General features: G+C 29.8%; 1 protein-coding gene across 1 annotated transcript in view; it reads left to right on the forward strand.

The window, feature by feature from the left end:
* The first annotated feature begins 2,187 nt into the window (after positions 1-2,187).
* The window catches only part of LOC118445678 (signal-induced proliferation-associated 1-like protein 3), a 79,517-nt gene continuing 55,335 nt past the window's right edge, over positions 2,188-26,369 (forward strand). The window contains exon 1 of the mRNA XM_085656828.1: positions 2,188-3,336. The gene's annotated coding sequence lies outside the window, so the exon portion shown is untranslated. The remainder of the gene's footprint in view (positions 3,337-26,369) is intronic.

Below are 26,369 nucleotides of genomic sequence, written 5' to 3' on the forward strand. Positions count from 1 at the left end.
TACGTTTTATTTAATTAATGTTATAAGGGTATAGATATTAATAAAATCAAAACATAAAGGGTAAATTATACAATAATAATAATTAAAAATCACTATAGATTTCATATTATTTATAGAAAAATCCATTTAACAGTCATAATAAATAAAAGTTGTTACGTTATACGATTCACTTTGCATATACAATTAGTCAAAAAAGTCTTCGTACATTGTATTAAAATTAAGTAACGGTGTTTCTCCAACCGGGAAATAAATAAATAAATAAATAAATAATTTTTACTCCAGTATATTCAGTTATATAACATTTATTATTAATGAAAAAGAAAAAACATTATATTTATTTATCAACAAGTAAAATGAAGAAAAAAACATACATAACAAAAATAATATCAGAAAAGTCTCCGTACAAAACTGAATTTAATAATTTAATACCATAAATTCAGCAGAATTTTTACAAAGACTAAGACAATGTTCCAAAGTCAAATACAAATTAGTTTCTCGTCTGCTAGAAAAGATTATACATGATAACTTTCATGATAATTTTCCCAAAAATGGAAATAGCGATGGTAATTCGCAAGTTCATTGTAAAATTAAGAGAAGAAGATACAACATTAAGAAAAATTGATCAAATTGTAAAAAAATCGCACTCTTCTGTACAGTACGTTCTTGATAGATAAAAAAAACTGCATCATTGCAAAATCGATGACGAAAAGAAAGACTTCAAAAATTAGAAGCACATCATAAATGTGCTATTTCACGGACAATAAGATGTGAAATATGTACAAGTGCTCCAAAATGGGTAGATATGATTGAAACTGATTATAATATTAAAGTAGTGTCTGAAACTGTTCGAAATGTATTTAGGAAAGTTAATATGCAGAATTTGCAAATTCGCATATTAACAAAGATAAAAACTTCTGGAATAGTGTTATATTCAGTGATGAATGTAAATTTAACATTTTTACTTCAAAAGGATACACTAAAGTCTAGAGAAAAACAAATACATAATTGGAATGTAAAAATTTAAGTCCAACAATTAAACATGGAGGTGGTTGCGTGATAGTTTGGGGGTACATGAATGTAGCGGAAGTTGGAAATTTAACATTTATTGACGAAATTATAAATCAAAATGTCTACCTTAATATTTTGAAAGAAAATTTAAATAGTAGTACAATGAAATAAAATCTAGAAGGACCGTTTATCTTTCAACAATATAACGATCAAAAGCATACTGCAAAAAAAATAAAGGAATGGATATTTTATAATGTTCCGAAGCAACTTTACATACCCTCTCAATCACTCGATATGAACCCCATGGAATTATCCATGGAGCCATATTAAAAGAAACTTAAAGAAATATTATATTAAAAACAAAGAATTAAAATCCAAAATTTTATTTGAATGGAATTATATCCTATATAGTGTAACTGAAAAATTAGTTGACACGATGTCAAAAAGATTACAAGAAGTAATTAAAGTGAAAAGTGAACCGAATAATTTAAAATATTACGATTAATAAAATTATATGCACGGAAACTTTTTTAACCTTATTTTTGTTATTTGTTTTTTTCTTTATTTTACTTGTTGATAAATAAATGTATTGTTTTTGTATTTTTCATTAATAATAAATATTATGTTTCTGAATATATTAGCGTAAAAATTATTTATATTTACATTTTGATTGGAAATAAACAACATTAAGAAAATTTTAGTACGGTGTACGGAAACTATTTTGACTAATTGTACTTAAATTGAAATAATGTATAGTCACAAATCAAATATATCAATAAATCAATAAATAATAAATTTAAATAATACATTACATATATATATATATATATACAAATTATATATATATATATGTATATAATATATACTGCATAAAATATATATATATATATATATATATATATATATGTACACAAATTTATTCATACCTTACTACAAAAGAATATTTAATATTACATTAAAGAATTCGTTTGTCTAAATCTACAAAACATAAACTATTTAAAAAAGAAATAAAAAGATAGATGTAGTATATGGCATCGATATCGATCCTTCAGATCTAAGTAGACTCGCGCGTCGGCACGCGTTCCTCAGTCCTGGTGGTAGGGATAGTGACTAGTCAAACAGAGTGGGAGAGTCTCCGCGAAAGAGTGAGCAATGGGGCGCCTCAGTCGTTCTCCGGAGCGTAACCTGTTAGCATTGTTTCTGTTTGCTTTCCTTTTTCCCAAACAGAATTCGTTCTCGTGTAAAATACATTTTTATATTAATTATATTTATTAACCAATACCGTGTATAACGCAATATCGCATTATAACAGTGTTTCATTTAATTCTTATTTCATCGTCTTTTTCTTGAAAGAAACGAGTCGGATCAGATCGGAAATCGGGATAACCGTTACCGAAAGTCCTCGATCTGCTACGAGTGAGTCGAGTGATCACGTCCGGGTTGACGAACCCTCTACCTCGTCGTCGTCCCACGGATACGCACATTGTGTTTCTATACGAACAACGAATGTACTCCTCGTGAAATTCTTTATTTTTTTTCTCTATCTCTCTCCCTCTTTTTTTCCGCAACGTGTCACTATTCTTTACGCGAAGAGAGTTCGTTAAGCGAAGAAGAGGTAAACAAAGCTAGATCTTGTTCTGTTTCCTTCTCTCTCTCTCTCTCTCTCTTTTCTCTCTCTTCCTCTCTCTCTCTCTCTCTCTCTCTCTCTCTCTCTCTTTTCTCTCTTTTCCTCTCTCTCTCTTTCTTTTTCTACCTGTGTTCGTCTCTCTCTCTCTCTCTCTCTCTCTCTCTCTCTCCTTCCCTATTTATCCTGTGTGTGTTATGTATGTGTGCTCGCGCGCGCACTCTCGTATCGAAAGAAGGCAGCACACCATCTTAAAGAAACGAAGAAAAAGATAAGCAAGGGTAGGGAGAAAAGAAGCGAAGGGATCGAGTTACGAGGAATCGATGCGTCGTCGATATCGTGACGTCGAACACTCCGAGTCGTCGAAGTCATGTTTTCCAAGTTTGTCCCTTTTTCTACGTCCTTTGGCAAACGAAGAAGAGAACATTAAGGATCAAGATAATTCTTAAGATACTTAAGATATATCGATGATAGGTGAACCTTTGTGAGTTATCATTTTAGTTCTAACATTTGCTGTTCCTATTACTCGTTGTTATTTCCTACCGTGTGACAAAGAAGAAGAAAAACAGGAAACCGAAAAGGAAGGTGATCCTCGTTTTTTTGTGCAAAGAAAACGGGAAGTCGCTATATTGGAGAGGAAGAGGGAAAGCGGCGTGCCGCTCTTCTGTGTGCCGCGGCAGAGGCGATCGTCACAGCCGGAAAACGTAAGTCATGTTATTTTTCACTTTTATTAGACCGTTGATATAAATTTCATCGTTTTCTCATTCTCTTAATATTATAAAATTCTTTTCATATTAGAAAAATGTACGTTCTCTGTATATATTTTATCTGCTACGTTTAATTGAACGTAATGTTTACGATCTTTCTTAATAAAATTATTATTATTATTATATAGGATCAGGATATATGTTTATAGTTCAAATCATTTATTATTACATTTTTCAAATATTTCATATGAGTAATTTTTTTGGAGTTACCGAACGCTCGAACAAGTGCATATATATATATAAAAGAGCAAAAACGATGGTAGAAATACGGACAGGATACGAGTCTTATCTAAATTCGCCGGAAATAGAAGAACGTTCGACCATTGCAAACTTGGCTGTCAGAAGTTTATCTTTCTTCAATAATTTTCCAAACGTTCGAGAAAATGTGTATTCCTTTGCTACAAGTACTTAAGTCATACGAATGTCGAAATCTTTCAGCGTTCATAAATTTTCCTAAATATTTTTGTTCCTTTCCACAAAATACTGTTTTCTCAATCTAATATTAACGAAACTATCATGAAAATATCGCAACTTCGTTGAAGTGAATAACAACGTGCGCGATAACGTTTCGTAGATGCTTCTTATGAATGACTTTGCGTCATATTTTAACGATGGTGAACCTCCTTTTTGTGAAATGAAACGATGTACGGAATGTTAATCGGTAATACTGATTAATATTCATGGTAAACGACGAAGTAAATATTAAACAAAATATTGTTCGAATATGTTTGCGTTACAAAATGTTTATTGTAACGTTTTTAGAAAAACATTTAATTGTTAAAATAATAATAATAATAAAAAAAAAAAATAATAATAATAATAAAACTTTATACGGTCATCTTGTATAATGATATATGTAGAAAAGTATACACACATTTTTTGGAAGAAAAATTATAAGAGAATTTCGTTGAAGAAGGGATGGGTGTATAAAATTTTAATTGGACGGTATCAGGATGTGCAAGAATCTTTGTCAGGTTCTCGTTGTTGACCGACACGTGGGATGTGTAGAGTGGTGGTCGAAGACCCTTCGTGCGTTGCATAATCACGCACGGACGATCGGATATGACGATTGCTGCACAGTGAACCTCGTTAAGATCTCGTTAAAATCTCCTCTATATATATCTGAACTTTTCTCTGAGCCTTTCGAAAAGGACTCTTAGAGAGAATAAAAGGATTCTTAGTTTGACCTTTTGCATCGTACGCGTTATAGAATATACTTTTCGCAGTTTACGAGATTTCCTTTTCACGCGAATTCGTTAAATTTATTGAATTCTTAACGAAAATCTGCATAAAATATTTTTACCGTTCTTACTGAATACTTCGTTGATATAAATTTTGTCGATTTTACGAGACGAATAAGTTAATAATTCGATAATTTCAATTTATTTTTTATACAGTTCGACGATTAAAAGGGTTACTTTTAAGTTCTAAGTTATTAAACAAAATTAATTAATGAAAATTATATATTCATTCATAAAAATTATGTAATTATAAAAATTAATAATTCGAGTAGAAACTTTAATTGTGTGCACATAATGTCTATCTTTTTTTATTTTATTTTAGCGTTTTTTTTTCTTTTTTTTTTTTAATATCGTTCAAAGTCAGACACTTCGCAAATAATCATCCTCGTTGATGGGTGTAACTTGAACAAGCACGGAATAAAGCGTGGGATCATTATTGCCGGTAATTTCTACATACGGTGTCATGTGCCATCGATAGGGACAATGACCGGATTATTTAAAGCGTCGCGTCTCTTTCACCGTTTTAACGATAATCAATAAACGATGTTTTTCAAAAATTGCGTTAAATAAGTATAAATTCATCTCAAGGTCATTTACTCAATTGTATCACGATATCGTTCTTGCGTGGGTTTCGTTCTTATTTCAAATTCTACATGAGTTTACGATAAAACAAAATCTGAACGTTCTTAAAACAGCGAACGAATTTAATAAGAATTTTATGAAATTCTTACATTACTGAGACTTCGTAAGAGTAATCTATCGAACGAGCAAAACTGGCAGGCTATTTCGTGAAAGTAAACGCACACGTAACCGATGAAGATCGTGTGGGCGAGTATCTACGTGTATATGTCGCGCATGTGTGTGTGCGCGCGCTCGTGAGTAAGAGAGAGAGAGAGAGAGAGAGAGAGAAAGAGATAACTGGTGAGAGAATAATCAAGTCGCAACTCTCGTGGGCGACTTAAAAAATTAAACAGAAACAATCGCGACTTCCGCGAACTCATCTTTCTGTCCCTTTTTTCTCTCTGCTTATTTAATTTCGTACTGGTTCATGTACAACTGTTCTTTTATATATTTATATATATATATATATACATAAATATACATGTACATACAAGTAAATCTATATCTGTAGATTTTATGCTGTGTTCTATAATTTATTTTATCTATAAATTAGAATAGGTTATCTATTGTATACTAAATAATGATTTTGCCTTTCTCTCTCTTTCTCTCTCTCTCTCTCTCTCTTTTTTTCTTTGTATTAAGCAGATTAATACAAATAAATCAAATTTATATGCTTATTGATATTTCTGAATTATAAACTTTTTAACTCACGTTAATTGTTGGCGTCTTTTTTACTCTTTTTCTTTTTCTTTTTCTTTTTCTTTTTTTATTAAATAAGATAAGAAACATAAATCAATTTAATAAACTTATCGATATTTGTGATTTCTGAATTTTCAAACACACATGGATCGTTGTAATCAAATCTAGCAAAATTCATTTTTAAACATTGATCGCTATTCATTTAATTGTAGATTCATCGATTATCATACATCTACCATTCAAATTACTCATAGGCAAATCTTTATTTGTCTTCCTATTAATCAATCGTTTATTCACCTTATTATCGATTCAAATTACGTCATTCGAAGTCTTGATAACCTGATAAAAATCATAAGTTTCTTCTTATCAATCGCATCGTTTTGCATATCTTTCTTTTCATAATAATATTATCTTATCGAACGGTAAAACAATTATCCTAACGTTACTTTTATTTTTTTCATAAGTTGATTTTCTTCTTTCATATTTATTTTCAATTTGAAATATAGATGACACAAAAAAGAAAAAAAAAAGGAAAGAAAAGAAATAATAAAAAATACAATTCGAAATATTTCAGTGATGTTCTTGACCTAGAAATTACCATATAGAAGTTCTTGATTCTTCGATCGGTGTGAAATTATGACTTACACACACGTTTACATAAACACATATATATAATACATATGTGTATTATTCGCGACACAGCGGAAGGACGAAGCAGTCGTTTGCAACAGGAAGTTTCTGTTCCTGTATCCTATATGTTTTTAGATATGTGTGAGCAGGCACGTGTATTCTCTGTCTCTCAGTAAAATTCTACAAAAGAGACGACCACTCCTACTCGGACGATACACCGAGGAATTCGTAGCGGTCCGAAACGGAGCGGATCGTCCAATGGTCGTAACACGGACAGAGAAAAATAGAGAACTTACATATACTGATATACAATTGGTATGTGTAAGAATAGAAGTTATTCTTATGTGTAAGAATATAAGGTATTCTGGTCACGTATAGCCAATGGTAGTTCGTTATTACGCATACTTCCGTTCACTCGATCGTACCATCGAAATGATTTCTGCCTTAAATGTGCTTCTCGAATGCATCCTGTATAACTATTACGAATATTGTTTCTTCTAACTGATTTCTTTCTCTTCTCATATCTTTCGTGAAAAAGATATATATATATATATATATATATATATATATATATATATATACATAGTATATGTATATATAGTATTTTATAACGTTGTATTTTTATTAAAATTTATACATATGTATCTTATTTCAGCTCGTTTTAAATATAATAATCATTATCTGAGATATACATATCTTTTTCGATTATAAAAAGATATGTAAAACTTTAATATTCGTGCATATTAATATATAAGTTAATAATTTCTTTTTTTAGTTAGTTTAAGAATAAGATAAGATATCTTATATAAGATATTAAAACGTACGATTAGATATGTATGTCTGTATGTGTGTGTATGTATGACATTAATATTAGATTTAAATGTGAATTTGATAGATCAATTCAATACTTAATATATAATATAACTTACTAATATATAATATAATATACTTAATATAATCATTCTAAATCTTTTTATTTATAAAGATATAATAAATCATTTGTACGAAACACAGAAGTTCCGAAAATGAATAAATATTTCAAATTTGCAAACATGTAATGTTTTGAATGCAAAACCCATGAAGATTTTATTTTGAAAAAAAAATTTTTTAGTCGAGGAAATACGATAACATTTTCGGTAGTATGCAAACTTCTTTTTTTTTCTTTCTTTCTTTCTTTCTTCATTGTAGAAAATATTTCAAATAGGAAAAAATTTAAAGGAAGTTCCCCCCTCTTTCTCTTTCTGTCGACTATTCGAAACGGGCTTCTATTCTAAAATACCGATGCGCTCTTGCGCGCCTTCTTTGGAATCCGAGGACAGCTGCAAGCGCATACCTGAACGATCCGGTGGCAGGACTGTGTTGTGTTTGTTAGATGGTATATTAAGTCTATTCGTACTTAAGACCTCGTTTTTCATAGAATTTCGAGTAGCTACTCTCGATTTACTTATTTTTCGATTAACTATATTTATTATTTCTTCGTTCATTAACATGAACTTTCTGATAAAAAGCGAATCAATATATTTTATATAAAGTATAACGAAAAATTTTTTCCTTATTAATTTGGATTTTTTTATTTAAAAAATGATTTTAAGATAAAAAAAAGTTTTATTTAAAAATAATTTTACGCTATGATTGGATAAAATTTTTCTATAGATATAATATTTTTCAGATTAATTTAATACTTCACTTGCAATATCTATGTTAGAATTTCACATATATCGTGCAAAGGAAAGCTCATATTAAAAATATTCAATAGAACGGGTAGCGTGTTACGTATAGATAAGGTATAGATCATTGAATAAAAAAATAATCCTTCATGTACTATTCGAAAGTAACCTAATTATAACACTACCATTGTGGAGAAAGTAGGTACACTTATATATATATAAAATGAGTAGTATCAAGCTCAAGTATAATAATACGTAAGAAGTTTTAATGTAATTTATTTTCGAAAAATAATATCATTTAAAATGGAAAATAAAATTATAGAAAATAAAATAGAAAGAGAAAGAAAGTAACTTTTACGTGAAAGGAAATATTGAACAATGTTCATATAGAAAGTTACCTTTAGTCTGTAAGAAAGCAAAAAGACGTATACACGTACGTGTATATAGAAAGAGAGAGAGAGAGAGAGAGATGAAAAGAAATAAAAAGAATAAAGAAACGTTTCATTGTCAGTGGCACGTTGCATACATTGCACCAAGCTAAAGATGCACTCATGTCGCTCGTTATACTACACCCAGTGTATAACTCCCAAGAGTAAGTGCATTGACTTCTTCTGCTCGATGATAAACGTTCGTCTTCATGTTCGAAAAGCTGGACTTCTTGATCTACTACGATCTTTTTTGTAGCCGGAAAAAGATGTGAAAAGGTCAGAGGATTTGGTGAGTTTTGTTTCGTTGTTAAGAAAAAAAAGAACTTTAAAAAAAGAAAAATTGAAAAAGAAAAATAAAAGAAGGCGAACCGACGACGATGAATCGAACAAGTACGATCTTCCATTTTTATCCTCCTTTTATTTCACTTCTCTTCTTCTCTTATTCTTCTTTCGTCTCGAGATGGATTTGTCTGGAAGCTGTACTCATCTTCGAATCCTCTCGACCCTTTTTTTCTTCAACCCTTCAACGAGCTTTTCGTTTAACATTGGATGGAATATTAAAAAAGGAAAAAGAAAAAAGCAAAGAAAAAATCCACTTATCACTTGAATACATGTATGTAAAGAGGTAAGACATGGTGGGATTAAGAGGAAGTCTCGAATCGACGATGGCTCCTAATATTTCGAGGTCACGTCTCTCTTCACTTGGGAACATTTGGGAAGATCTCGAGAGAGAGAGAGAGAGAGAGAGAGAGAGAGAGAGAGAGAGAGAGAGAGAGAGAGAGAGAGAGAGAGAGAGATGGTTTTTGTATAAAATAGTTTCAAATATTTTTAATAGCTTAACTAATAATTCTACTAATATACTTCAACATATATTTAATAGTACTTAATACATATTTAATATAATAATAAATATTTTTTAAGACTTAATAATATTTCGATTTTATAATTCAATTCTTTTCCTTTTTTATATCTAAAAGAAAATATTATTATATATAATGTATAAAATTCTTATATTATAACTTATAATTAGCAATTAATTTTGTATCGAAACAATGACAGATATATGTGTATGTGAACTAGAATTTAAATTACGTCATAATGAGTTAATAAAGAAAACAAATGTACGATTTCGGAAGTATTGGCGCAATTTGTCTTCTATCGATGACAACTGATGTATCATTTATGACAGAAATTCTCTGATAAATCTTAAAGACGATACGATTTCGAGGTTGCTTATTTGCTAACACGATATGATTTGCTTCGCTTCTCGTACGATCTACCACATTAGTAGTTGTTAGTTTTACGAAAGGAGAGTCGAATGTATACAACGCAGTACGCGGTAACGTCATGCGGTTTCACAGCCTTCGCCGTTACTAATTTCCCTCAAGATATGATACAGTAGTCGGGAATTTATTGTAATGGTCAACGTTAGTGCGACTCGCATCGCGTGAGAGATATATTATTAGTGAATCTCCATAAAAATCGAACGTGTATGATTCTTCAATGGCGTTTATTTAGCTTTATAATCGACTTTCGCGAATATAATAATCCGTCAAAATAATAAAATTTAATGGATATAAATGTATGTAAATCCGATTTAAATATTTTATCATATATTCTTATATAATATTAAACAAATATTAAAAATAAATTAAAAATTAAATGTTAATATATTAAATAATTATTTAACATTCAAAATAATATTAATTAAATATTTTATCATTTATCAAATATTTTTTTGTGATAATTTTTTAAAAACGATTTTATTTTAACATTTATTTACGTTCGATCGAAATTTTGATCATATAATTTTTTACATTATTTTTTGGTATTTTTTTTGTTTTCTTTATTTTCAATTTTTGAGAGTGATAATAGAATCAATAATTTCTCAACAATTATTCGTCGCGATGAATAAATAAGGACGTTACCGGCTAGACGATTTCCTGCAACGATAACCCTTTCCCGCATCATCGAATTATTAGAAGTTATCGTGGAGCTGCCGCGTAGGGCAGGATACAGGTTCTTTAAACGCAGCCGAACGCAATTAATTAAAGCCGGATGCGGCGATTGACCTCTGGGTGGTTCGCTGGGGATCATCCGGAGGGTAGTCCTTTTATTTCGAACTCTTCCCAACTTTATCGTCATACCGTGATTGAGAACCCGATCCGTCCGGCCGAAAGATCGATGCGGGTCATCCTCTCGAGACTTGCACTTCATTTCTTATATGTTAATTAGTTTTATCAAATATTACTATAATATTATATATATATATATATATATATAACAATGAATTAAGATCAGTAAATTCAAGAAAATTGAATTAAGAATCATAGGGGATAATTCTTACTAAATTAAATAATAATATTATCTAATTAATTTACTTTTCACTAATTTCAATAATATTATTTAATTAATTGACAATACATTGTTCCTGTTATTCATACATCGCAAAATAAATTAAAATAGATATAATTAAAATTTGCGATTAATTTTAAATTATACAACTTTCTTTGTATTGAATATATTTTGAGATTAAAATCATATAAAGTTCTAAAGCATTGAATTGATTCATTAATGAAAAGAATGTATTACAATTCAGCCCAATACATATATGTAAAAATTTGGATTACATAGGAATACATATATAATATTTATTTAAAGATTCGTGCACAAGAAATACTACAAATGTCAAAATATGCAAACTATATATATTAAAATATATATGTTATATACAAGATATATTATAAACATCAGTATCAAAATATGCACAAGTATTACATCTATATATACATTATATTAAATACACATGTATAATATATACATATAAAAAAGCATTTCGGCTTGAATTGAAAGTGAATTACAGTGAGATAGAAAGAAAAAAAAATATATATGCAGTGTGAGAGTACAGAAAGTCTTTTTCAGAAGATTCTTCCTTTGTTCTTTGAAAGGAGAGCGCCTTTTAAGGAAAAGAAGGATCCTGACATGTCGGTGGTCCAACGTGACAGCACGAAGCCGAGTAGACGCGAGACTATTCGGTATTCATCATTCTTCGTTGTATTGTTTATGAGTGAATGGCAGGGACATAAAGAGGGACGCGATATGAGCGCATTCCTGAGCATACACTGCGATATCCCCCTTCGGAGGAAGGCAACGAAGGACGAAGGAGGAGGGTCCCAGAATGAATGGAAAACCTTTTCCTTCACGTGAAACTGCAGGAGTGTGAAAAACGCTTCGGGGTGCATATTTTAATTCTGCGGCGCGACAGAGAAAGTTGAAGAGTTCACTATCTATCTTTCTTTCTCTTTCTCTCTATTTTTCTTTTTTTTCTCTTTATCTTTAACCTTCTTAAAGAAAAATTGTAACCTTCTAGCCACAATAGTTCTTCTTTATCTTCTTTATTTTTATATCTTTTATCTTTCAATTACGTAGCTAAATTTAAGAGTATTTTTTTCTTTAAATATGTTTGATACATAAAATGAAAATATACAGTGAATTTGCAACTTTATCGTATCATTAATAACAATATTATTTAATAATTCAATAATATTTTGTAGAGAATTTTTAATGTTCTCTCGAATTTAAACAATCCATTGTAATATTTCGATTCTCCGCGTATCGATAATTTATAATAGATATTATTTTTTAATCAATAATATTTCGTAAATGTTACGTTAATATTTCGTCGAACTTTGAATCGTGTTTTAATATTTAACTCGATGATAATAAAAATGATTTAAGTCATTAAATTTCACGTTTTGTTATATTGCATGTTCCATTCTTATACAAATTTATTCCGTTCATATAAGTAATCATCTCCATTGAAAATATGTATTTGAAAAAAGTAAGAATCTCACAGATAGATTAAAGCCCTTACGACAAACGCGAAGAAGATGCTTTTCTAGAGCAAGCGAAAGAATATAAAGGACGAAGAGATAAAATACAGAAAGAAAAAAGAGAGAGAAGGAAGAGAAAGTAGAGAACTTCTCATAAGGATGCAAGAGGCGAATATAACAAGCATCCAAGATCTATGCGTCGAGTTACTCCTTTTCCTTCTCACGATCTCTTTTTCCCACGAAAGGCGACTTTACTATTGCTACGTTTCTTATTCTTCTTCTCCTCCTTTTCCTCCTTCACCTTTTTCTCCTCTTTACGATAAACGACGCGTTTCTTTCATCCTTTCTTCCTCTTTCTTTTTCTTTCTACATTTCTTTCTTTCTTTTTCTTATTCTCCTCCTTCTCCTTCTTCTTCATCTTCTCCTTCTCTTCCTTCCCTCCTGCTCTTTCTCCTTCTTCTCCTTCTCCTCCTCCTGTTCCTTCTGCTCCTTCTTCTTGTCTTCCTCTTTTGTCTTTGTTTTTCTTTCAAAAGCCAACGGAATATACTGTTACAAAAGGACGCACGGCTAACTGTAAAACATTCACCGAAGCATATACGCTCACGAGCGTTTAAACGCGAGTAATGTTATCAAGCAAGCAAAACGCATCGAGATGGCAACGTCACCTGGTATACGAGAAGCCATACATATATATATATATATATATATATATATATATATATATAATGTATGTATGTATGTTGTATGATCTGTTCCTTCTTTTATATCTTTCGCTTTTCGTGGATAACATAGGATTTCTAATTTGGTTTTAGCTTTGGGACTATTATTAATTCCACAGAGTTTGATTACATACTAGTAATATGTATATTCATGACATAAAATAAATCTTGAAAATATTTTCTACTGCCTAATATTATTTGAATTATTTCTATCGGTTATATGAATTTTTATTTGTTGATCTAATGTTAGTTAAAGTATCTAATGTTACTTTAATTATTTTTATCTGATATATGAATTCTTGTCATCGTATGTGTGATTTTGTATGAAGTTTTATAAATTTTAAAGATCTCTACCATCTTTTATACAAGAAGTTATCAAATTACTCATTATAAAGTTGAGATTATTTGTGAAATTTTTGTTGCAAGTAATCTCATTTTTAATATGAATTTTAAATTAATGTATTAAATTGTTTAGATGATGGAATTGATGCATATATATATTTAGATTTTTATATGAAACGTAGGAATCCAAAAGAGTTTTTGGATATCTAACAAAACTTGTTTTTAACTGTATTATATAAGAACTTACTATATTAAATAATTTTAGTAATATAGTAATATAAATAGTTCTTTTCAAAGATAATCTTGTCTTATATTATATTGCATAATTAATTTTATTGTATAATATAATTTTAATAGTACACAATAATATTTTACTATATAATATTTATATAAATAATTTCAAAAATAAATATTATATTATATTATTTTGAGAATATAACTTTAGTAATACAATAATATAAATAATTTTTCTTTAGTAATATAATAGTATAAATAATAAATTATTTTAAAATAATTAATTTAAAAATTTTATTTCTATTATATTATAGATATCATTTTATTAGAAATTGATAAAAAAAGAAAAAAACATACGCGTTTAAAATAATAGACAAATCATTTCTTTAAATTTTCATTTCCTAAATCATAGAAAATTCATCTATGTGCGTGGAAATTCACGGGAAATATTTTCCCTTAGATTTCGTAGCATCGACCAGTTCTAACGTTTTATTCAAAGTAACAGTAGTTGTAGTAGTAATAGAGGTAACGGTGGTAGTTAATCTTTATTATCCACGACACGCGTCGTTTCAAACACGCAGCTGTTTATCTTCACTGGCTTTGCGTGTGGTATACTTATTTTGGATGGTTTTGCATGAGCCGTACATTTTGTATATGAAGAAGACTAAGAAATTAACAGAAATTAAGAGAGAATGAAAACGCGTAGAAAATCCATTGAAATATTTATTTATTGATAATTTAACATGTTCCTACTAATATACCGAAATTGATGGAATAATAAATTAATTTGCAAAAAAGAAACAATTTAACTAGATTTTCAAGTTTTGGAGGTTTTTAATAGTCTTCGTTTTATATTCATTATTAAATTATTATCGTCTTTCGAAACTTTTATTAACTATTTTAATTATTACATCGAATTTATTATTATATTTATTTTATATTTGAATAATAAATTCACTATATTATATAAAATATTTGAGCTTTTACTTAGAATCACTTGTTATTATTAAAGGTTATTAATAATTTATTATGAATTTCTAACTCTTTCGAAACTAACTCTTTTAAGACGTTCGTAATTCGAAACATTCGACTTTTCCATTTTCCGTTCTACAGTAAAGTAACACGAACATTATATTTACTAAAAGTAGAGTAAAATAGTCGGACGGTAAAACAGACATATCTAACACACACACATATCCAATTAACTTACTTGACCATTTCGTGCTTTTCTAATGCTATTTAATCGTTTTAAAAAGTCTTATCACTCAACTAAAACATTTTCAAAGAAATAAAGTTACGAAGATCTGTTTGCAACTGAAACCGACATACATATAAGGAATATTATTTTTCTTTATTCATTTAATTTTATATTTTATTAATCTATTGCTCCACTTCTAATTGGATATTCTATACGCGAATGTATATCAAGATTTCTCTCGTTATCGTTCCAGTTAAATCTCTAATGAAAAGCAGCGATGCTCGCAACTTACTCTATGCTTGAATTCATTAAGAATCATTAGGGATCTAAGTGTAATCGAGTTTCGAGTTGATTAACGGTCCTACGATCGCGTGAATCGTTTTGCAAAGAAATTGTTCGTAAGTTATAACGTAAAAATCATGATGACTTAAGCAAGAGAGATTTGTTCTAATAATATAATTTAAAGACTATAAGAACTATTTTTCTTTCGTAATCTTTTCCTTGATAATAATTTTCTTTTTTTCGATCGTTAATAAAGTTGTAGAAAATATATAATTTCAGAATAGATCTTCAGTCTATCAGATATAAAAATATTCATGTTAGAAATTATCATATTCATTTTTATTTGAATTACAGGTTATTGACATTTGATTTTATTGAATTTATAAAAAAATCAAATATATTAAACAAAACACGACGCACGCTGAATCATTTTATGTATTATATTATCATTCTCAGTAAAAAAAATTACACACACATACATACATATAAATATAAGTAATTAAATGAACATACATATATACCGATTTACAACAAATTATCTAAACACTCGATATCTTAAATAAGTATTATAGAAAAAAAGAAACAATAAAAAAGAAAAAAAGGATTTCTATCTCGATCTTTACATAGGACAAAGTCGTATTGGGTCACTGGCATTCAGGTGTTCGTCCTCTGTGGAAAGAGGAATAATGAGAGGCACACGGCAAAGAGCCCCCTCTCTCTTTTTCTCTCTCTCTCTCTTTTCATCTTCTCGATCCTCCTTTTCCTCCTGCACCTTTCGTTTCTCTCCGTTGAGTTAGGCTTGCCCCGAGTGACTCTTGGAAGTAACGGCACCTCGACTTCCCCCCCTCCCTCCCCCCGTTACCCGTCCTTTCCCGCTGCGGCACCATCGTTCTTAAAACTCGCCGTACACCACACCGATTCATCGCCTTAACTTCATGTCCGAATCACTTCCTCTCTCGACGACGCGTTCTTCTTCTTCATCATCTACTTCTTCCCGTTCGACGACTGGTGTATCACCAACTCGTAAAGATCATATCTTTGTGGAGCTTTACGAATTTTCGTCTTGATGATTCGATTTTACATCATGAAATACTTACATATATTTGTATGTATACGAATACGCGTATTTACATGCAATTATATATACATAGATTGTCCCATTTAAATCAAATTCGAATATCTGTGTAAACGTTAATAATGCAAAAAAGAAAAATGTTGGAAATATATGCCGAATCATTTCAAGGGACACAAGAAAAAAATTCATTTCTGACACAAATAATTCTTTTTTTTCGGTCGATAGATAGAGGAAATATAAAAGTCAATTGTTTCTTTTTCTTATTTTTTTCTTCTTTTTTGTTTTTAAATTATAATTCTTTTTTGTTTTTGATTGCATTGATCGGTGCAATTCGACATTATCTATGAAAATATATTGATCAAAAAGTTTAAAGGATATTTTGATTTAAATATTGCTAAGAAATTATTATTCTGTTACGAATGTTAGTTTTGTTTACCAACATTGTCAAACATTTTAATAATTATTATAACATTAATTATTATATATTTTAATAATTATTATTATACTATATTATCACACACGGATTAATACACTTTATAGAGAATGTCAAGTCTGTATCGATCAATATAATCAAAAAAAGAATGATACAATTTAAAAAAGAAAATACAATTGATCTTCATTGTCCACCGCAAAAACTATACGGTATTATTTGCCTTTTGAAAACATTCAAATTTTATTTACTACATTTCTTGATATTATCAACAGTTTCACAGATATACAACGAAATTGATTTGAATAGGATATCCTATATATACATGAATGTATGCATATATGATTTTATCTGTGTATATATGTGTGTATATTAGAAAAGTATCTCTAATGACTCAACCTATGTGTTATCAATGATACGTTTGAATGACGCACTTTCGACCAGGTATGTAGAATAACTTTCGTCGATCGATTCGTCATCGGTTTTCTACTGCGTAGATTTTGTATAACCTTCTTATTAATCGTTATTTAATCAAACGAGATTCCATTATGCTGATGATTATAAATTCAGATCTTATTGAATGGTTTCATGAAGTATCAAAAATGATTCATACGTCGTAAGAAAGTTAGCTTTTCAAAATTACACGAATTTTAAGAGGAAATTAAATTATTATAAAATTTTTGTTGAATGATATTTAATTAAGAAAGTTCTCAGGATAGTATTGAAAAAGTAGAAAGATTACGTAGGGTTTATATCGTAAGCGGATTTATGTTTGTTCAAAACAATGATTAAGTACGTAAGTACTCGTAAAATTTCATTCGTAAATCTATCGATGATTCCAACTGAATAAGGTGATCGATGATGCAAGGTGAATTACTATTGAGATTACATCAAAAAGTCGTAGAAGCGATATGAATTTGCATGGTTTCCTATGCATGACCCGATTCGATTTTCTGGGTCATGCGGTACTAACGTGAACTCTCTCTCTCTCTCTCTCTTTCTTGCGTGATACGCTGACATGAGTTCTAAAAATCTACGACGAGAAACTCAAGGTCTTCAAAGATTTTCCTATGAGAAAATCGTTATTAACAAATCACTCAATCTAATACATATATATTTTATTATATACTTCTTTATTTTTGATAACTTATTCATTTATCTTCTTTTTAGTCGTCTCTTTTATTTAATTATTATTTGTATTTGCGATTAAATACGATTAAATATTTAAATGTGTTTTGATCAATTAAATTAATTCGTATGAACTGTTGAATAAAATTCTTTTGTACATGCAGTCATTGGAATCCGATTTTTTTTTGTTTTTATTTTTTTTCAATCAAAATTAGATCATCCCAGTTTATAAGTAATTGCTCCATAGGCTGTGGATTTATAATATTTTTCGATGGTATTCAAGATCATAAAGTATTACTTCTATTTATTTAGTTAGTATTTGTATTAATTAATAGTAAGTACGTTGTAAAATAACTAGTCAATATATATAAAACAATATATATTGATCAGAATAAATAATAAAGTTTGGATTGCATTTGGATTGCGTTTGGTTTGTGTCACTTATGTTACATATTGATATTTTATTACGATCCTTTTCTTATACTAACCAAATGTTTAAAAATATTGTCCCAATAAATTGCAGCTATGAAATAAGCCTTTTTCTTTTTTTTATATTAAAAATTTTCAAAATTCGACTTTATCTAGTTTGATAGTGACTATTTTAAAAATTTCATTTGCTTAAAAATTTTCAGATCGCCAATATTTTTTATATTTAACACATCTCCTATGATTTAAGAAACATTTTAATATGTTCGTCGTACTGGAAAACGTTCGAATTTACTCGACATAATATTAATTCATAAAATATTCCGCTTCAGTTCGTAGATATAATACAAAATCAGGAGGATTGAGAACGTTCTTATATCGAACTGTGCTTGGCTTTGTTATAATTTGGTTACTCCTTTCGACCCGATACGATGCAGCTGCACTCTTCTATACTCCTATACGTCCTCGAGCGGGCTTCGTTCGATACATACTCGTTCGTTTCAGCTGCTCTCCATGATCCATAAATCGGAACAAGGGTTCTTCAATATTTCCATGTGGTAATATCTTTTTCGACAATCGACTTCGATATTTATCGAGAAAAATTTTTACAATAGATTTTCGTTTAATTCGCAAACAATTTTTCAGACCGTATTTTGTATACCTTAGTTCATTTTTTCTAAACTGACCACGGTCTAAACTGACCACGGTCCAATATTAGATCCCTTTGAATTTTTAATAGACAGCAAAATTATTAATTTAATCTTTACGGTAAAAAAAGGAAAGTGATTAATTTACAAGAGACTTTCCAGAAAATTTTCGTAGAATATTCTTCCAAAGTCCTATCTTTAAAATAATATACAATGACTTCATTCTATCAGGTTCGTAAAAATATATTATAAACATTTGAGTCGCAATAACATTACAAACAAATGTATTGGATCGAAAGGTAAAAAGATTAAGAGAAACTGTTTTAGCTTATTTCATTATATTCTATTTCATTTGAACTTGTTAAATTTAAATTTATTTTATTTTATCTCACATAATCGATTACAGACGAGAATTTGTTCAAATTCACGGTCAATTTGTCAAATAAAATTTAAAGATTCAATCCAATTTTTTTTTCAAATTCTTTATATCTCGAAATATAATTTCTAATTAACGATTTTATTCTTATCTTTATTCAGTCGTTTCATTTCAAATCATTTTATTTTATTTTGTCATACGAGATCGATTATAACGAATATGATAAATAAATATTTCATCGCTATTATTTCAACAGGAAATGAAAGTATAATTTTAAAGATACAGATCATATAAGGTTTAAATCTGATGGCTTTAAAGCAACGATGTTTTATCATGTAACAGAAAGATAAAAGCATCGGTTGCAAAGTACGATACGATCGAATCGCGAGATAACGAGTAAAGATAAGAATGAAGAAAAAACGTAACAACGTAGACGAGGAGATATATTCATTCACGATTTTCCTTAGGATCGATTAAAAGTAATTCATTCTAGTCTCGAATAGTAGTAATTTGTTCTCTCTCGCTCGCATTACACGCAAACACACATACATACACACGAACACATAGATACTTAGTCACTAACGTTCTCTGTTAGGGTCATTGAAACGAGCATGACGTAAGCTGATGTGTATCGCCATAGGGAGAAAGGATTTTGCTCGCCTAGGAGATCGATAAACTCTAGACGCGAAATCTTTCATAGGTTTAACCTTGGTAAATCGAAATTATGACTCTTTTATATCTGGTATCAAAAGAGAGACAGATCTCTCATTTATTCTAGCACGTCGTTACATTCGTCAATATAAATTACAAAGTCGAATAACATTGATCACGTATTTGTATTGATACGCATGCATATAAATATATAGATATATAACGTGTGTCGTGTACATATACGAGATATTTATGTATAAATATATCTACATGTTTAGAGGGAATGACGGTGAGTCTATATATTCATGCTACTTTATGAACGACATTATAACAGTAAATTCAACCATAATCTCTAGTACCATCGAATTTGAGATCTTATGAGAAAACAGTCATGATTTGAGAAGAAAAAAAATAAATAAAAAGAAAAGATTATGATTTTGCGAATACAACAGATACTTATGATTAGGGTAAAAATGATTTAATGATAGAATTGATGGATTTTATGGAGATAACGAAAATAAATCGAGTAAACATCGGGGATAGTTGTCAATTTTGTAGATAAATAAATCATTCGTTTTATTTTGTTTATTTCCAGTGCTACGTTTACATGCATTTACGTTATTTTTGAATCGAGAAGTCGCACGCTATGATATAGATACGAAATTGCATCATGCTACATGTAGTTGCCCAAGTCTGAGGCAAAGGATTTGTCGTGACTCGAATGTCATCTATTTATGTGTATCGCCTTCTCTTTTTCTTTTTCTCCTTATAGCTCGCTGACAATCGGGACTGAAAGCTTTGTCTATAGCTCATAAATGTGAACTTTTCTTTAATATCACGGGATTCTCACCAATAATCTAACTTTAATGTTCGCAAAATTGAATCGTCTTTTTTTATTGTCATTAACATTCCTTTCGTAAAAATCTTTTTTCCCTTTTTTTTTCTTTTTTTCTTCGTCAATTACAATTAATTTCTTTGTAAAGTTGATAAAATTCGATGATAAATCTTGCAACATCATTATTGTAAATTCGATTTTTTTGAAAAACAAAATTATATAGCGTGAAAAATATTTAACAAGCATTAATCTTTAATATAATCGTCAATTAATTTTGTTTTGAAAAAATAAAATTTGATGTATGAATATATAATTTCAATGTTACATATTACATTAGAAAGAGTTATCGAGCTGATTGTTATTAGATATATAAAAAATGACACATACAAAATGAAAAGAAGAAGAAACAAAATTTCTATCGTAATTTTATCCGTTTTAATGAAATTTGTTTTTAAACGACTACTTCGGCAGATGTTTTCAAACGGATGATTATTTCTTCGGACCATTTTCTTTTCCATCGTGAATATAAGCGTGAATACAAGCGATTAATCAAGGATCCATTGCGATCTTTCTTTTTTCTACGTCAAGCGCTTCATCCTTTTAATGAGACTATCGTGAATCGTTCATAATCATTACGCAATAAGAGCACGATTTTTCACGGTGTTGCTCGCACGGAAGCTCATTTCTCGTATGTGCTATTATTAATCTCCAATTTTCGTCAGTTGGTTGAATTTGAATTTGTGTTTAACTCTCTATATCGTCATGTAACGTCAAAGTCACATATTTATATATTTGCCGAATTTTATTCTCTAAAAAATTAATTGTTCGAATGTTGATGTTCACTGATCAATTAAAAAATTATAATTATAATTATTATAGTATTCGTATATTAATATTAGTATAAGATATATATATATATATATAAAGAGAGAGAGAGAGAAAGAATTTAAGATTATATATTTATAATTTATATTATTACATTTATGTATTTATACATCTTAAATGTTTCGTTTAACTAACCTTTTTTTTTGTAGATACGAAACAACCTTTCCAAACAAAGAGTTGAGAAAAAAAAGTTAAAAAACAAAAACAAAGCCACGTGTGTTTCTTTCGATAACGAAAGACAACAGATGTAAAGCGAAGGCTTCTTGAAGCGAATCAAACGGGGTATGATCGTGTTCTAAATCAGAAAATAGAATTTCGTGAAGGGGAGACTCTCGATTTGCATCGGTGTTGTTTCACGCAGGAAGTCACAGAAATGACTTTCCTCTATAAATATTGCAGTCATGCGTGGGTGTGCATTTCTTTGTAAGCAACAATGTATATGCATTTATGTGTATACATTAGTATGTTTGTATACATGTTGTATACGTGTATTCCCTTTATTGCAGCGTCTACCGGACACGAATCGTTACGTCGAATCTTTCGTCGTTCCAGCTTTGCTCAGGAAGATCGCTCGTACCCGATAAAAAAAAATAAAAAAATAAAAAAATTATGGAAGACCAAAGGAGAAGAAGAAGAAGAAGAAGTTAGAGCCTCGCGAGCGGAACGTGCATGAATAAGTCTTTCTTCCTTGGATAACGCATCCTTGGCCAAACCATAATCGGCTTTCTAAGTTTTTCCTAATATCTTTTCACCGACCTGCGCTTGCTTCCTTAATGATTTATTTTTTTTTTCTTTCCCTCAAAATTTTATGTGCAACGTTATATGCTCTAATAAAATTTAACGATTTTTATTTTCGTCATGTTTCTAGATTGGATAACTTGTTATCCTCGACGAAGATAAAATCGAGAATCAAATTTTTTCTCTGTCGAATTTTTTTTTATAAGCCATATTATAAAATTTGTTTTATTATTTTTGTCGTTTTCTTTAATTATCGTTTAATCAAAAATTTAAACATACTAATTTAGCAATTTTTTTTATACTTCCAGCACTTTGTTCACGTATATCCTTTTTATAAAATTGGAATATAGATTTCTGTTCTATTTCTAAGTTTACATATTATTAATGATAATGTACTTTCTCTATTGTATATTAAAATCATATTTATACAAGATTAAATTTTACATGGTGTACATTTTTGAAAGTATTCGTACATAACATATACATAAAAGGTCCTTATCTATTATAAAAGGAAGAAGAAAGCAGCGCGAGATTGTCTTTTTAGATTTTGTCGGGTAAAGAAGCGTTAAAATTCTCGAAGACAATGGCCTCCGGAAAAAAGAAGAGAGGAGGATGCAGAACGAGAGTGAAGATTTGGAAAGTACTTGAAGGGAAGAGGAATCACAGATCGGTGATCAGAACGAGGAAAAAGAAAAAAAGAAGAAGAAGCCATGTTTTCTGCGCATCTGAGTTTTCGTGAGTTGAATCAAAAGAAAGAAAGAAAAGAAAGATAGAAAGAGAGAAAAAGAAGAAAAGAAAATGATGGAAGAAAAGGAGGGCAAAACGAAACCATCAAGATTTGATCTATTAACACGCTACGTCAATTACGAATCTTCTAACTGTGGGAGAAAATCTTCCGATTCTTCTTACGTGTTATCCATTAATTTTGGTCGATCAGTAAATTACACGAATCTTCAGTAATTTTCTTTTTTTTTTTTTATTCTTGTTGTTTGTTTGATAAATTTCGTTATTAATATTTTCGTAATGGACCAACAGGTATGTAGGTATAAATAAATAAAAAAATATTGACTGAAAAGTACATTTAATTATTTGTATTCACAGATTACATTTTTTAATACGTGTAAATCGTTCATTATCATACAATTATATACGTAGAAATTTTAATGTAAAGTATTTATATACTTATTCGCATATGCTATGTAAAACATGAATTAAGTAAAATTATAGAATTTCTCTATACGTTTTTTTTGTACTATCGTTAATATAAAAGGAAGATTAAAAAAAAAATCGACATCGTCGATTAAGTCGAAGGTAACTCGTTGGATCGGCAAAGAAGGGCAGTAGAAAGAGGGGAGAAAGAGAGAGAGAGAGAGAGAGAGAGAGAGAGAGAGAGAACTTCCGGTGTTCAGGGCTGTACATCCACATCTCTTGTGTTCGAGGGACACAAAGGATGTACATCGCGTGGCGAGGCCAAACGAGCCATCTACTTTTCGTGTCGATTCTCTAAAGTTAGAGGACGGAATCGGTCCTCTTGCCAGATGATGCTGAAAAAAGAAAAAAGAAAAAAAAAGGGAGACTCATAACTACAGTATAAAAAATCTTTTCAGAAATTTCGGTCTCGAGAATTCAATTTTATAGTTTACTATATTCTCTATTTATTCTATATTTACATATTATGTTTTTGAATAATTTCATTTATGTATAAATACGTGTCGTGTATGTATGTTTTATTTATTATTTATTATACTAATAATTCATTATATTGTTATTAAATTATTATACGTATCTTATAAGCATCTTAATTCGTAATTTCAATTTTTAAAAAATCAACTTTAACGAATCAATGAAATACCACATAAGATGATAAGAAGAAAAGATAATAAAACACATTTCCATGTGTACATAAATTATTATACATATACAATAGATAGATATATATTTCTGTGTCAAAGATAATTATAATATTAGAATAATTATTAAGACTCGATCGAGAAATATTACGTGAATCATGTTCATCGATGTTCTATTACCAATAATTTAAACTCGAAAGAACATAGTAAAGTATTGTACGTGGATCATCATATTTCAACTCTGATCACTGCTCATACGGTTCTTACGATTTTCACATCATATAGACGACTTTATTTTGAAATCTGGAACGTTGGCAATGACGTACTGTGCGAACAGTAATGTTCCTTCAACTTATTTCTTTTTATTTTTATCCCCTTCTATATCTCTACGTTTCTGACCGATCACGGAATCCAATGCAATTAAAGGTAATGTGAGATTCATTTTGTTCATTTCGTTCGTAAGTTTTGTACCACGCTGCGCAAACTGGTTTCTAACAAGTGTATTGAATTTTTCTTTTCAAATACCATACAGCATTGCAACTTCAAACTGGAATCGTATAATATCTATAATTTTATAACTCACCAACTGCTTTCATAATTCTCATTTCTTTTCCTCTCTTTCTTTTTTCTTTTTTTTTTTTTTACGATACATTCAATCGCATTCTTTTTATTGAATTTACAACTTTTTATACATTGTACAAAGAGATATCGATAAACGTTGACCGTGACATAAAAGAGAAGAAAGTAGCACGGTTGTTCGTTGTAAATTGACTTAGAGAAAAGTTCGCGACCCTTTAATCCAGTGCAATATAACATATTTGTTACTCGTACAACGTTTACGATTCTAAATAATTATGAAGGGAAAAAGAAGCAAGTTGCCTGCGTGTAACAATAATAAAAAGAAAATAGTGATTAAAATGAATAATAATAATCAAAAAAGAAAAAAGAAGAAAAAATTTCAATAGTACCAAATTGGATGTGGGGGTTCCTAAACATACAAGTTACATTCCTGTTTCACGAGTGAAACTGCGCTATGAGTTATATATCATTCTGACGACATAAGCGTCGATGGTTCATCCTGTTGTAGTCACTATCCGTAGGGAAATTCGCGCGATTTGCAAAGAAATACTTGCACGAAATATTCGTCGTTGAGCGTTAACCTCGACCCTCTCTTTCTCTCTTTCTCTCTCTTACTCTTCTTATTTATTCTATAATATCTATCCAATCGAGAGAGTCTATCTGTTTCTCTTCTTCTCTCTTTCTCTTCTCGTTCTCTTTCTAACTTACATGTGGGAATAAGAAGAGACAAGTCTCTTCGTGTTGCATTGTATTCAAATGAATCTTCGAGACTTTCCTATTCCTCTCTCACTCACTCACTCACTCACTCACTCACTCACTCACTCACTCACTCACTCACTCACTCACTCTCTCTCTCTCTCTCTCTCTCTCTCTCTCTCTCTCTCTCTCTTTCTTTCTCTTTATCTTTCTTTCTTTGTTTTCTTTTCTGTTTGTTTCTTCTTATTTATCATCGTTATTTTGCTCTCTCTATCGTTAATAAACGTGAGGAGGAATCATGATTCTCCCCATTTTTCTCAACGCATTTATTTTCTTTTACAATCGAGTCACAGTAAGGGAGCTGTAAGCTTCTGATAGGAAGCCCTTCACTTTCGAACAAGAAAACTCGCACGAAGCCGAGTTCACTTTTATACGCTTCGCGGATCGTCCATGCTACGTTGATTTCATTGGCTTCGAACAATTCTGTTGAAGAATATATATATATATATATTGAAAAACATGAAATATCCAATTGCTTGAGGAAAATTCCCTAAGAAGGAAACATTGTTTACTTGAGAAATATGTAGTTCGAAAGTTTCTTGTTATTTCGATTTTAGTTGAAACAAAATTTTTTATCTGCTCATTTTTTTTCTTCAGTTATTGGTAAGTAACTACGAGATTCAACTGAAAGAAATTTACGAGCGACTGACGTTGAGTATTAAAAGAATTTTTATGACATCACAAAAGTAGGATAATTATC

This window comes from Vespa mandarinia, chromosome 1 (genome assembly GCF_050613455.1).
Source record: "Vespa mandarinia isolate Hongniang chromosome 1, ASM5061345v1, whole genome shotgun sequence".
Taxonomy (NCBI): Eukaryota; Metazoa; Arthropoda; class Insecta; order Hymenoptera; family Vespidae; genus Vespa; species Vespa mandarinia.